This window comes from Girardinichthys multiradiatus, chromosome 3 (assembly GCF_021462225.1).
Source record: "Girardinichthys multiradiatus isolate DD_20200921_A chromosome 3, DD_fGirMul_XY1, whole genome shotgun sequence".
Lineage (NCBI taxonomy): Eukaryota > Metazoa > Chordata > Actinopteri > Cyprinodontiformes > Goodeidae > Girardinichthys > Girardinichthys multiradiatus.
The window spans coordinates 19,947,533-19,960,917 of record NC_061796.1 but is presented as its reverse complement, the minus strand read 5'-3'; the positions used below and the strand labels follow the sequence as shown (position 1 = coordinate 19,960,917).

The 13,385-nt window shown below is 44.5% G+C and overlaps 1 pseudogene; it reads right to left on the bottom strand.

The window, feature by feature from the left end:
- Positions 1–7,786: 7,786 nt before the first annotated feature.
- Positions 7,787–9,829, bottom strand: LOC124865597 (annotated as a pseudogene).
- Between the last annotated feature and the right edge of the window lie 3,556 nt (positions 9,830–13,385).

The window sequence follows — 13,385 nt, the reverse complement described above, 5'->3', positions numbered from 1 at the left end:
GGACTACAGGTAGTCACTGTGCTGTTTGATGACATGGTGTGTACCACACTCAACATGGACAAGGAAAGAGTTGTCTCAGATTAGAAAGAAAATTATAGACAAGCATGTTAAAGGTAAAGGTTATGAGACCATCTCCAAGCAGCGTCATGTTCCTGTGACTTCAGTTGCACATATTATTCAGAAATTTAAGATCCATGGGACTGTAGCCAACCTCCCTGGATGTGGCCGTAGGAGGAAAATTGATGACAAAACCAAGAGACAGATAATACGAACGGTGACAGAAGAGCCCAGAAAAACTTCTAAAGAAAACTTCTGAAAAGTGGGGCGTGCAATATTATTTGGCCCCTGTACTTTCAGTGCAGCAAACTCACTCCAGAAGTTCAGTGAGGATCTCTGAATGATCCAGTGTTGTCCCGAATGACTGATGATGATAAATAGAATCCACCTGTGTGTAATCAAGTCTCCGTATAAATGCACCTGCTCTGTGATTGTCTCACGGTTCTGTTCAAAGCGCAGAGAGCATCATGAAGACCAAGGAACACACCAGGCAGGTCCGAGGTACTGTTGTGGAGAAGTTTAAAGCCAGATTTGGATACAAAAAGGTTTCCCAAGCTTTAAACATCCCAAGGAGCACTGTGCAAGCAATCATATTGAAATGGAAGAAGTATCAGACCACTGCAAATCTACCAAGATCCGGCCGTTCCTCTAAACTTTCATCTTGAACAAGGAGAAGACTGATCAGAGATGCAGCCAAGAGGCCCATGATCACTCTGGATGAACTGCAGAGATCTACAGCTGAGGTGGGAGAGTCTGTCCATAGGACAACAATCAGTCGTACACTGCACAAATCTGGCCTTTATGGAAGAGCGGCAAGAAGAAAGCCATTTCTCAAAGATATCCATAAAAAGTCTCGTTTAAAGTTTGCCACAAGCCACCTGGGAGACACACCAAACATGTGGAAGAAGGTGCTCTGGTCAGATGAAACCAAAATCCAACTGTTTGGCCACAATGCAAAACGATATGTTTGGCGTAAAAGCAACACATCTCATCACCCTGAACACACCATCCCCACTGTCAAACATTGTGGTGGCAGCATCATGGTCTGGGCCTGCTTTTTGTCAGCAGGGACAGGGAAGATGGTCAAAATTGATGGGAAGATGGATGGGGCCAAATACAGAACCATTCTGGAAGAAAACCTGTTGGAGTCTGCAAGAGACCTGAGACTGGGACGGAGATTTATCTTCCAACAAGACAATGATCCAAAGCATAAACCCATATCTACAATGGAATGGTTCACAAATAAACGTATCTAGGTGTTGGAATGGCCAAGTCAAAGTCCAGATCTGAATCCAATCGAGAATCTGTGGAAAGAGCTGAAGACTGCTGTTCATGAACGCTCTCCATCCAACCTCACTGAGCTCCAGCTGTTTTGCAAGGAAGAATGGGCAAGAATTTCAGTCTCTCGATGTGCAAAACTGATAGAGACAAACCCCAAGCGACTTGCAGCTGTAATTGCAGCAAAGGGTGGCGCTACAAAGTATTAACGCAAGGGGGCCGAATAATATTGCACACCCCACTTTTCAGTTTTTATTTGTTAAAAAATGACACATCCAGTAAATTTCATTCCACTTCACGATTGTGTCCCACTTGTTGTTGATTCTTCACAAACAAATTGAATTTTATATCTTTATGTTTGAAGCCTGAAATGTGGCAAAAGATTGAAAAGTTCAAGGGGGCCGAATACTTTCGCAAGGCACTGTATCTACCTAAATTAGACCTTTAGAGTCCTTCCCTGTAACCTCTACCCCCAATACTAGATAAAAGTAATTTACATGTTCTTTACAACCTTAATCATACCATTATTTAGTTATTCATTCCTGTTAAATATGTGATCACTATCAACAGTCTTTTTTTTTTTTCCCCGATATATCCATTTCCAATTTTTCAATGCTATGATTATTATTATTATTTCTTTTTGTTTTCTCTGAAGTCTAAAGGTTAGTCAGACAAACATTTAAGACAAACATTGAAACAGAAATTTAGACACACACTTTAGACACACAACATATGCCGGCTTCAGCCTCCCCTCTTCAAGAAAATTGGGCAGCCAAATCTTTAACCATCAAATTATTCAACCAGAACCCTATGGCAGAATGACAGGTTCTATTTGGTTCTGTTACCATCCCAAAGAGAATTTAGATTTCACCAATTTCCCCTTAAGAAAATTCATAAGAAATTTATGTTTTCACCCTCTGAAACTAAAACCCAGAAAATTGTTCCAACTTGCGAGCATCTGAACACATATAGGGAAGACCGACATTAGAGAAAAAACAAATGAAAAACAAAACTTGGTGCACTCTAAAATGTTCATTAGTTGTCTGAACACAACTATGAATCAAAACCCAAAACAAAAAATGAGCTCACAGAAACTAAAACATACCATTCAATCCATGAACCTTTCACTCATGTGGCCCACATCATTCATCATTCATACATTGGGCCTTCATTCATTCCTGTCACACCCTTCTCAACCACACGTTTTCAACCCTCAAACACAATCTTTAGATTCCTATTGTTCCTGAACCCCAGAGATCTCATGTTCTAAGAAATAATGTGTCAGTGGACCCATTTGTTAGGCTGGTCCCAGCCACCTTTTCAGGCCTTCTTCTCCTAGGAGAAAAATATATGTTTAGGGTTATCGCTCACATCATCAGGCAATATAGTGGGATGACTCTTCATCAACCTTTCCAGAGAAATCATGAGTATTGTGACCATTGATGCCTGAAAATAAACAGTTTGATCATACAGTCATCCCAGTACAACAAATTAACACAAACAAGAAATCACAAACTTGGGTTGTGAAATCAGCATTTTTCTTTGTTTCGCCATCTTCATTTCACAACACAATCATATTTTTACATTGTTATTTCCATTATAATTATATACAAAGAAGACAAACATAAACGACATTGCAGACTTGCTGTGTACCAGCTTCTTAAGGAGTGAAAGAAGATAAAAAGCAAATAGATTAGTTATAAACAGAATCATTTCATTCAGAAAAAGGAAAGTATAGCCTACCTTTGTAGCACCTGGTGGTCTGACACAAAAACTATGGATACTTTGGCCTCTTATCACTCTTTTTACAGCATCAAGTGGTGAAAGTTGAAAATGAATTTGTACTTCTGCCTACCATAATGAACCTATTTATGCATAAATAATGGCTGTGCCATCTAAACATTATAAGTTAAGTTTTCAGCCCAATTTTCCTTTCATTTTCTTATCCATCATTCTATTCTTACCTCTGTTGTTTGATTTCCGTACCACTGCAATGCTCCTCCTTATGTACATTGCCCTGAGTACCTTGTTGCTGAAAAGCACTATTTAAATAAACTTGACCCGACATAAATTGGTATGTATAATCCGCCAGTGATTTTATTGTTTTTAATTAAATCAACTCTATAATTTAATGCAACTACCACTTTTGGTGAAAACAAAAAGTTTTAGTATAGGACATTAATTTTAATCTTGTCAGAAGGCAATGATAGGTTTATTCTTTTCAAATTCTATAAAGTTAATAGCATTTTTCCTCCTGCTGTAAGTCTTAAATGAGTGAAAGTTTTTCCAAGTTTAATCACGGCAATTATTTGTTGTAAAGTTTTCGAAAAATCATCTTTTGGAGTCGGATAAAATCTGAGTCTAACTGGTCGAGGTAAAACCCTAAATTTAATATTGTTTGGAAGCTTGTTGCCTTAAAATTGTCACATTATCGTTCTGAGAATGTTTTTCCCTTCCAGCTTGTAAAACGAGTTTTCCACAACTGGTGCTGCCAGTCCTAGAACACGCTGATGTTAATTATGGTCATGCCACAGAAACTAATCTTCATCCCCTCAATCTTTGAAATACTCTGTATTTAGAAATACTTACTTTATTGTAAAACATCTTTCTCTTGCTTTCAGTAAGAAAAAAGGTTAATTTATTCTGGACTTAATCCTGACAGAAATATGCACATGAACTCTGCATCTGTATGTGTTATCTTATTTTGTGTCTTGATGTTAAGTGTATGTGCCATGCAGTTGCTGTGCTGGTGTTTGTGAGAGTGTGTGTTTGTGTGTATTCTTGAGAATGTTGTGGGTATTTTTGTGTGATATTTTCATATTTGTTTTAATTTGTATTACTGTTGTTTATCTTTTGTTCTGCAAGGACCCTGTCAAAAATGAGATGTTACATTTCAAGGGGTTACCCTTGAAATAATCACGTATCAGTGCTGCCAATTATACCTTTTATTTCTTTCCATACATAATATGTGCCATGATAGGGTTAAATAAAGTCAAAATCAGGTCGAAGGACATTGGATCTGCCCATCAAATGTTTTTGTGTGGCCATGATAAAGCTGCTCTCTTGTCATCATCTGGTTCCATAACAATTTTTGTGGTATTCGTCAGCAAGATTATAACGGCTCTGAATGTTCTATTCTAATCTAGCTTTATTTAGATCTATCTATATTTTCTAATGCAGTAAATCCTTATTATATTTAAGAATGGGTTCACTAGTTTTTATTAGTTGCTATTATTTTAATAATGCGAAGCGCTAATTTCATTAGTTCTAGTGCTGGTTTTATTGTCTTTCCATACCTCGATTGGTCTCTTCTTATGTGTAGTGTAGGCATCAAAAAGGGTCAGAGTATTGTGTTCATTAAATTGTGAATGTAAGTATTAAATCTGAACCATAGATACCATTTTTAAAATCTGGTTCAATTACATTTAACTGTAACTGAGTCCTGTGGAAAAAACTCACTTCTCATCCGTTTAGAAGGCTTAATGAAATTGATGAACACAGAAATGAAGGACATGTTACGTCTTATAATCTTAGTTTGTCTTGCCCAGTTTTATAAACACACCGCACAGTTTCAGTCAGCTATAAATTACACTTTGTATTTATTTCAAGTAACTAAAGTTTGTTTCAGTTAACTCGAGTTTTCTCCATTTCAGTCCAGTCCAGTAATTCTGTTAAGGTGCGTTTCATCTTGTGTTAAATTTTAGTCTAATTTGATCATTCTGACTGGAAAAAGTCAAACCATCTGTTAAAATCATGTTTTGAGGGGAAAGATTGTCCCTTTCTGGCACTTCCTTTCGTGTTATCATAAAGAACTGACCTAATATTATTATGGTACTGTTGAGGATCAGACCCGCTCTTGTAGTCTCTAATTATTATTGTGATACCTTATTTAATAAATAACACTGAGCGTCAGACAATTTAAAATGTTTTTACCTTTCAGGCAGGCGGTCCATGGTCAGGACTGCTTCCCAAGACCTAAAAACTCAAAATTCCAATTAGTTTCTGTCAGGATGTGACATTTTGGACTTTGTTTAGGGTTTTTGTGTTGGTTTGTATTCATGTTTGGTTATTTTTTGTTTTCGTGACTTTTCTGGTTTCCTTCTCCCTCCCAGTGTGTTCTCCTCTCGCCCTTGTTCCCTTAGTGTGGCTTCCCTACTTACTTAGAATGGTTTCTTTATTATTATTATTATTATAGTTTTCTGGTCTCTTGGGTTTGTTTACTGTTTGTCTTGTCTGGCTCCTCATCTGGTTCACCTGCCCCTCTCTCTTGCTGCACGCCTGTTCCACACCTGTGTCTGTTTTCCCTGATAACCTGCCCTATTGTTTCTTGTCCACCTTCATCTGTATTTAAGTTTGTCTTTGTCCTTTGTTCCCCGCGGTGTCGTTATGTCTCTTCCGTGTATTTTCTCGTGTCTTTGGATACTCGCCCTGCTCCAGATTTTATTGTTTCCGTTTTTGAGGATACCTGTGCTCTGGATATCTGTACCCTTGCTCCTCGCCTGCAAGTGAGTGAACTCCAAAAAATAAAGACGAGTTTTTGATCCCACTCTGCTTCCTGCCTGCTTCCTGTCTGCCTTTCGTCCAGCAACAGAATAGTTAACTATGACAGTTTCATATCAGAAAACAACTTAAATTAAATGTATCCTGCCACATATACCCTCATTTTTACATAACATGAAACAGACATTCATTTCACAAAAACACACAGACAAAATGGACAGACATTGGCCACATAAATACTATTACCCTGTAAATACAGCATTTTAGAGTGGAACCACTTTGTGTCACTTAATGGTAACAATTATTTCTTACACTTTTCTGGTGACTCCACAATTATTTACGGGACCCAAACAAGCTCCATCAAACTGTTTTAACTTGTTAAAGCGTTTTTGTGGTTGAAACTTGCTAATATATTTCTCCTCTCTGTCTCCAAGGCTGCTCCTACAGAACAAGCACGGAGCTCATTTTCTAGTAAAGTCTCAGTCATTCTCTCACTTCACACACACGTTCACACACTCTGGCCAACCAGGCGGTACAGCACTGTTTCCTGGTCCACATGAGAGCTTTTTCCGCTATCTCTCAGACACCAAAGCTTATCACAGCAGAGTTTATTCAGTGGGCTAGGGTCTGTTAGCTTAGCATGTAGCAGTCAAAGTCCGTCAGTGTAATGTGTCCCCGTCACTTCCGTCTGCTTACTTATCGACTCTCGCACATCCACACCGGCCAGTTGATGTTACACCTTTATCTTTATACAGCTGTTTACTCAAAAATAATAAAAAGGAGCAGGTGGCTTTTAAACCTTTTTCTTTAACAAGGTTAAAAGGGGTTAACAAGGTCACTTGTATCAATCCCCCCAGGCGGTATCTTTTGACTGTTCTTATGGCATGGTCGGGACCCATGAAACCTCTAACCCGGGTATGCGCATCTATATCCCTGCGTGTTTACTTTCAAAGAAGTGGGCAGCTTTGAGATCTTTTAAGAAGATCAGGGAGGCCATTTAAACCCATACACTTCCCCTTGGTAGTATCTTTTGACCCTCCTTATGGGATGGTCAGGACCTGACAAAACTTTAGGTTAAGGATTTAACCCCGGTTCTCTGAAACATGAGTGAGGTATCTCACTATGCGACACGCCTCCAGCGCCTGTCCCCCAGAAGCTCTATTACATTACGCCAGTCTTGACTGGCAGGCGGAGGTGACGTCCGCTCCCATGGGAGGGACTTCCTCCCAGTATAAAAGCCGACGTCATGTAGGTGATCTTCAGTTTAATAAGCACACCTCTTCCTTGCTCCCTGCAAGGAGGGTGATCTGGTGAGATACCTCACTCATGTTTCAGAGAACCGGGGTTAAATCCTTAACGTAAAGTTCGCTTTCAAAATTTGTTTCGGTATCTCACTATGGGATATTTCTGCTCCCGTATTGCCAGATAAGCTCACTCGAAGACCAACAGATGCATCTTGTATTCATGGCAATGTGGAACCCACACCCAGAAGCGTGTGAGCCAGTGTGGGCCTGGTGACATCCAGTTTATAGAACCTAGTGAAGGTGTGAGGGGTCGCCCAGTTGGCAGCCTCACATATTTCCTCCACAGGTATACCCTGGAACAATGCCCAGGATGAGGCCACACCACGAGTGGAATGAGCCCGCAGACCTTTCATGAATTGACACACCAGGGGGGTGCTGCCCCACTGTTTTGTCACCAAAGCCAACATGACAGGCTGAAATAGCAGCCAGGTACACCTTCACAGTGGAAAAAGCCAAGCCTTTATCCAACAGGGCCTGCAGAAAAGTTAAAACGTCCGACACAGGGCTTTGCATTACGCTCACCATAGGTTTTGCGCACCAACCCACGAATGCCTGCCATTTACCCTCATACACGTTATGCGTGGAAACGGCCCTTGCATTTTGAATTGTGTCAATAACGTTCTGGGGAAGCCCACTGGCAGCCAGATTTAACCCCTCACAGCCCAGGCCCATAGGGCCATGCGCTCCGGATGCGGATGAAATATTTCTCCGCGTGCCTGCGTCAGGAGATCTCTGCGGAGGGGAAGCCGCCATGGCTCGTTGTGTAGCATCTGAAAAATCTTCGCTAACCAGTGTTTCCCTGGCCAGCGGGGAGCTATCAGAATGAGTGAGTGTTTTCCCTCTCGCACCCTGGCGAGAGTAGGAATGATCAGTTCCAGCGGGGGAAAGGCGTACAGTAGGACCGGCGGCTATTTGTGCGCTAGCGCATCCTGTCCAAGCGGAGCTTGTTGCTCTGTCCATGAGAAAAACATCGGACACTGAGCGTTTTCCCCTGATGCGAAGAGGTCGACCTCCGCTCGGCCGTACCTCTTCCATATCACGACATTACCTCATTGTGGAGTTTCCACTCTTTATAGCAGGGATTGCCCCTTGACAGCAGATCCACGCCTCTGTTCATTATCCCTGGCACGTGAGTCGCTCTTAGCGACAGCAAGTGTGAGCTGGTCCAGATTATCAGTCTGTATGCCAGCTCGTGAAAATGACATGAGCGCAGACCCCCCTGTCTGTTGATGTAAGCAACCACTGTTGTGTTGTCCGTTCTGACCAAAACATGGTGCCCTTTGATAAAGGGCAGAAAGTGTCTCAGTGTCAGCATCACGGCCAGGAGTTCCAGACAATTTATGTGAGCTGTCTGTGTTTGTGGACTCCAAACGCCGTTTACCATCATCCCCTCGTGAGTGGCTCCCCAACCTGTCAGTGAGGTGTCTGTGGTAATTACCTTCCTCGTCAGGATGGTTCCCATGGTAACGCCGGTGTTGAGAAAACCGGGGCGCTTCCACAGGCTCAGCACACGTGCACATTTGAGAGAAACCAGGACGCTGCGGTGAGCATGGCATGTGGGGCTCAAGCTGAGTGACGCCACCCACCTTTGAAACGGGCGCATGTGTAGACAGCCGAGTGTGATTACCGCCAGCGCAGACGCCATCAGACCCAGCAGTCTGAGGCATAACCTGAATTTCACTTGTGTGCCTCTGCAAAAGAGTGCCAGACAAGCCTGAAAGGCTTTTACTCGTTCCGCTGAGAGGCGCGCTCTGAACTCGACTGAATTCAGGGACAGGCCAATGAAGGTGATTGTTTGTACTGGGGTTAAAATGCTCTTTTCCCAGTTTATTGTGAATCCCAGAGCTGTCAGATGTAAAGTAAGCATGTCGGCATGCGTCATGAACTCCTCTAAAGACTGAGCTGCAATCAGCCAATTGTCTATATACGTCACCAGACGCATCACCCTTTCCCTCAGAGGAGCGATGGCTGCCTCGGTGCATTTCACGAACACACGTGGGCTCAGTGAGAGGCCAAAAGGAAGTACCAGGTCCTCATATATCTTTCCATGAAACGCAAATCTGAGGTATTTTCTGTGAGGGGGGTATATAGGGATATGGAAATATGCGTCTTTCAAGTCTATGGAGACAAACCAGTCTCCTTGACGCACAAACTTTATCAGAGCTGCGTGTGTTAGCATCCTGAACGAATACCGTCTCAGATATGTGTTCAGAGCCCGCAGATCCAATATCGGTCGTAGACCCCCGCCCCTTTTCGGTACGAGAAAGTATCTGGAGTAAAACCCGTCTCTGCTTTGCTCCTGCGGTACCAGCTGGACAGCTCTTTTGTGCTGCAGGGAAATTATTTCCTCTTGCAGGACGCGAGTGGACTCTCCACGGGCGTATGACTGTACTATGCCCTTAAAACAGGGTGTGGCTGTCACAAATTGGAGCCTGTATCCCTTGGATACAGTCTTTTATCACCCAATCTGACGCTCCACACGCTCGCCACAGCTGAGTGTTGTTTGCCAGTGGACCTAAAGGTGCTTCCGTGTAAACACTGCGCAACACCGGCTGAGGGTTCTGCTGTTCCGCTACAACTGCTAGCTGCGCTTGCCCCAGGTCTGCTTCTTCCACAGAAAAAGCAGCCTGCTGTGTTAGAGGTAGGGTGAGAGCTCCCTCTTGAGGCCTCATGTGCAGCTGCACGGCCATGTCCTGTCCATGTGTTATTTTTAACATATTTTTCATGTTTTTTTGTTGTGGCTGCGCCCTCGGCTCCAGGCCTGGATGTGTGCCAGAAAACAACTTTATTGAACATGTTGTGAAGGGGGAAGGTCGTGTTTTTAGACAATGGCATGTGTTTGTGCACTGGTATGTGCTTTCTGGCCACAGCTGCGGCTCCACTGAGCTCTCGGTGGCTTTGATCCTCCTCCAACGTCGGCTCTGCAGGCCGTTTGAGTTGCCTTGAACGTAGCGTTCTGAACTCAAACTGGGAAAGGATGTGTCCTGGTTAGGAGGGGTGCAGGTGTCTGGCAGATCCTGCTCTCCCACCCCGAAGACGGCTCCCTAGGTAGCGTGCCTCTTTTTCTTTGCGCTCACAGAGGCGGAAGGGGTCACTTGGTTTCCTGGTGTTTTTGGGGGAGCGAATGGCTTCCTTCCCCAAGCGCCTTTGAGCTCGGTTTGTTTCCCACGGTCCGCTGACTGCGGCTGAGGCTGGCGTTTGGTGATGCGGTAGGCCGGTCGAGCCGCCGCTTGAGCGAACGGCACACGGGGTGCTGGAGGGGGAGGAGGCTGCGCTTTCCTGGGCAGACACAGCTTTAGCGCTTCACCTTCCCTCTTTTTTTCCTCACAGCGTTTTTGCATGGCTGCCACGGTGGGGCCGAATAAGCTCTTCGGGTCCACGGGGGTGTCGAGGAGCTGGTTCTTCTCTCTTTGAGGCAGGCTAGACAGGTTCAGCCATCTAGCTCTCTCCTGATTGACCATCAGGGCCATGGCTCTCCCGGAAGTTTGGACAGCGCTTCTGTGGAGATGCAGGCATAGGTCTGTCACCACGCACAACTCGTCCCACAAATCGGCCATCGGTGTGCCAGTCATCTGCTCCTATAATTCCGCTTGGTAAGCGAGGAGAAGAGATGAAGCGTTTAAGGCTTTAACAGATGCAGCCACCGCCTTGTAGCTTTTCTCATTCAGAGCGGACTGAAAAGAATCAGCTTTGAAGGGAAGGGTGGGTCCTGCCACTGTCATGGCTGACTTCTGCGATGGGTGCAGGTGAGATGCCAGCAGAGGTTCTACGGGAGGCAGATGTGAAAAACCGCCGGCCTCCATGCCCGTTCAGTCCAGCGCTGACCCTCCCAGGGCGGTGAGAGGATTGCTCCAGGAGCGGGTTGCTTCCTCGAGGCACTTGGGAAAGACCGGCAACAGCTGTCTGCTGGAAGATTTGGCTCTCGGAAGCCGCTTCCCCTCATATCGAGATGTGGTAGTTTCGGTGAGGGTTTCCGGCCACTCGATGCCCAGCTTCTTTGCTGCCCTTCTGCAGACATCATGCAAGTCCGTTGCAGTCGGGTTTGGGGAACCGCAGCGACTGGTGTCATCCGTCACTGAGGGCTTTGCAACCGACGGGATGGCATAAGGCCCGCAGTCCAGCTCGTCGTTGTCAGACCCGAGACTGATGGACTCCACCTCAGATTCGGATTCAGTGTTAGCAAGAGTGCTGAAAACTGGAAGTGCGGCCTCGTCTTCCTCTGGGTCAGTCAGTGGCGCAACAGCGTCGAGCTGATCACCCCAACTGGCTCCAGCCAAAGTGGGCTCTCTCTCATCAGTACCAGGAAGCTCCGGTGGCGGGGGATTGGCTACCCCATCATAGGATCAACCTCCGACAGGCTAGCTTGGCATGCTAGTCTGCGCCGACGAGACTTAAGAGAGAGCCGTGCACAGTGCTTGCAGCTCGCCGGTGACGCCAACGCGTCCTTGGCATATTGCAGCCCCAGACACAGAGCGCAGACAGAGTGGGTATCTGCCCCAGCTATGAGATTGCCACATGTGCAGGTTCTAGATGGTGGTTTGACTCTGTTCATGGTGAGAACGAGTGCAAGTTACACAACTTCGTAAGCTCCGTTAAGGTTGCAGCTAGTTTGGTGACCAGTTGCAGCGCTGCTGTTTGGCGACAGACCAGCGTTGAAAAAGACTGAACAGTTGAGCACAGTTATTGAGAAGCGCTCAGCGACCGAGTTGTTAGCTCGCTCTGTGAACAGTTAAGCTAGCTCAAGTTACTGTAATGACCGTCTGAGAGGTGCTTCTGGGAGCGAGAAGAGGTGTTAGACTGAAGATCACCTACGTGACGTCGGCTTTTATACTGGGAGGAAGTCCCTCCCATGGGAGCGGACGTCACTTCTCCTGCCAGTCAAGACTGGCGTAATGTAATAGAGCGTCTGGGGGACAGGCGCTGGAGACGTGTCCCATAGTGAGATACCGAAACGAACGTTGAAAGAGAACCCCTAACCGAGTTTTTGCGTGCTTCATTCAGGGAGGTGGCTTTTATATTGCATGCAAGGGAAACCGATCTTCCCTTGCATGCAATAAAGGAACTCGAAACCTACAACCCTAGATTTTAGCTATCATTTAGAAGATTGTGCCGTTCTTCCCGGGATGACACCGTTAAAGTCCGCAACAATTTTTCTGAACCATTTCTCTGCCTCCAAGAATTACAAAAACAGCTCAGTCAGAACTAACAACACGGCCAGAGTGTTTTTACAGGAAAAACACTGGAGATTTTTAATAGGAATCTCCTTACCTTTTAATTTGAGGCCGCTGCTGTGATGTGTTGTCCTTCCGTGGCAACCCTATCCAAAAGTGGTTTTCGCTTCCGGGGCACGGGCGGAAACACCAAATTGTCCAAAGCTACCGCACCCTGTTGGCGGTCAGACGCCTCGGAGCTCCTCCGGTACTTGGTCCCCAGAAGCGATCACACAATCTATCTAAAGACTCTTAAAGGAACGGCTCTCAACCAGTTTCTAACTTTTAGCTCTTTTAATCTAAGTTAAGGCAGAGGAATAATTACAGAGATCAGCGCTGAGGCTCCTGTCTCAGACAGTCGCAGTCTGTTAGAAGATGACGAAGAGCCCTGATAGGAGGTCACATATAGTTTTTATATCTGGTACTCCAATGCAATGGATGTTCTCTCCCTCAGTGATTATCAGTAGACTATGTGTCACCATTGTGGTGTCTATCTGTTAGGTTGTGTAGTAGCGGGTGTCCATACTTAATCTAAGTGTGTTGTGGCTTTCTAATCAAACCAGTTATACCGGCTGCTCCACTATCAAACCCAGTGCCCCAGCTTCAAGTCATTCATGACAATCCTTGGGCCATTTATCCTTGTAATGTATGTCTACGAGCATTCTTATCCTATTGTAACAAAAGGGAAACATTAGAACTAATACTTTATTTCTGCATTTATGGTATAAATGGGAAAAAAAGCTATGAGTATATTAATAAAGGTTATTCCTAACAACCCATCTGCTAATGTTTTTGTAGTCATAACAGATTTTGAAAGTAGAATGCTTACCATCGACTATGTTTCCACTGTAGTATTATTAAGTAAAGTTTTATCCTTGTATCAACCAAAAATTAATGTGGATCTGTGTGGTTTGTAATCACAAACATAACTTTTTTCTACCCAATTTGATGGATATTAAGCAGCTTGTTAAATCCAAGTTGTAGACTGCTTTACTTTGTAAGCACATGCACACTGACCCAACCCTGAGTTGAGTTT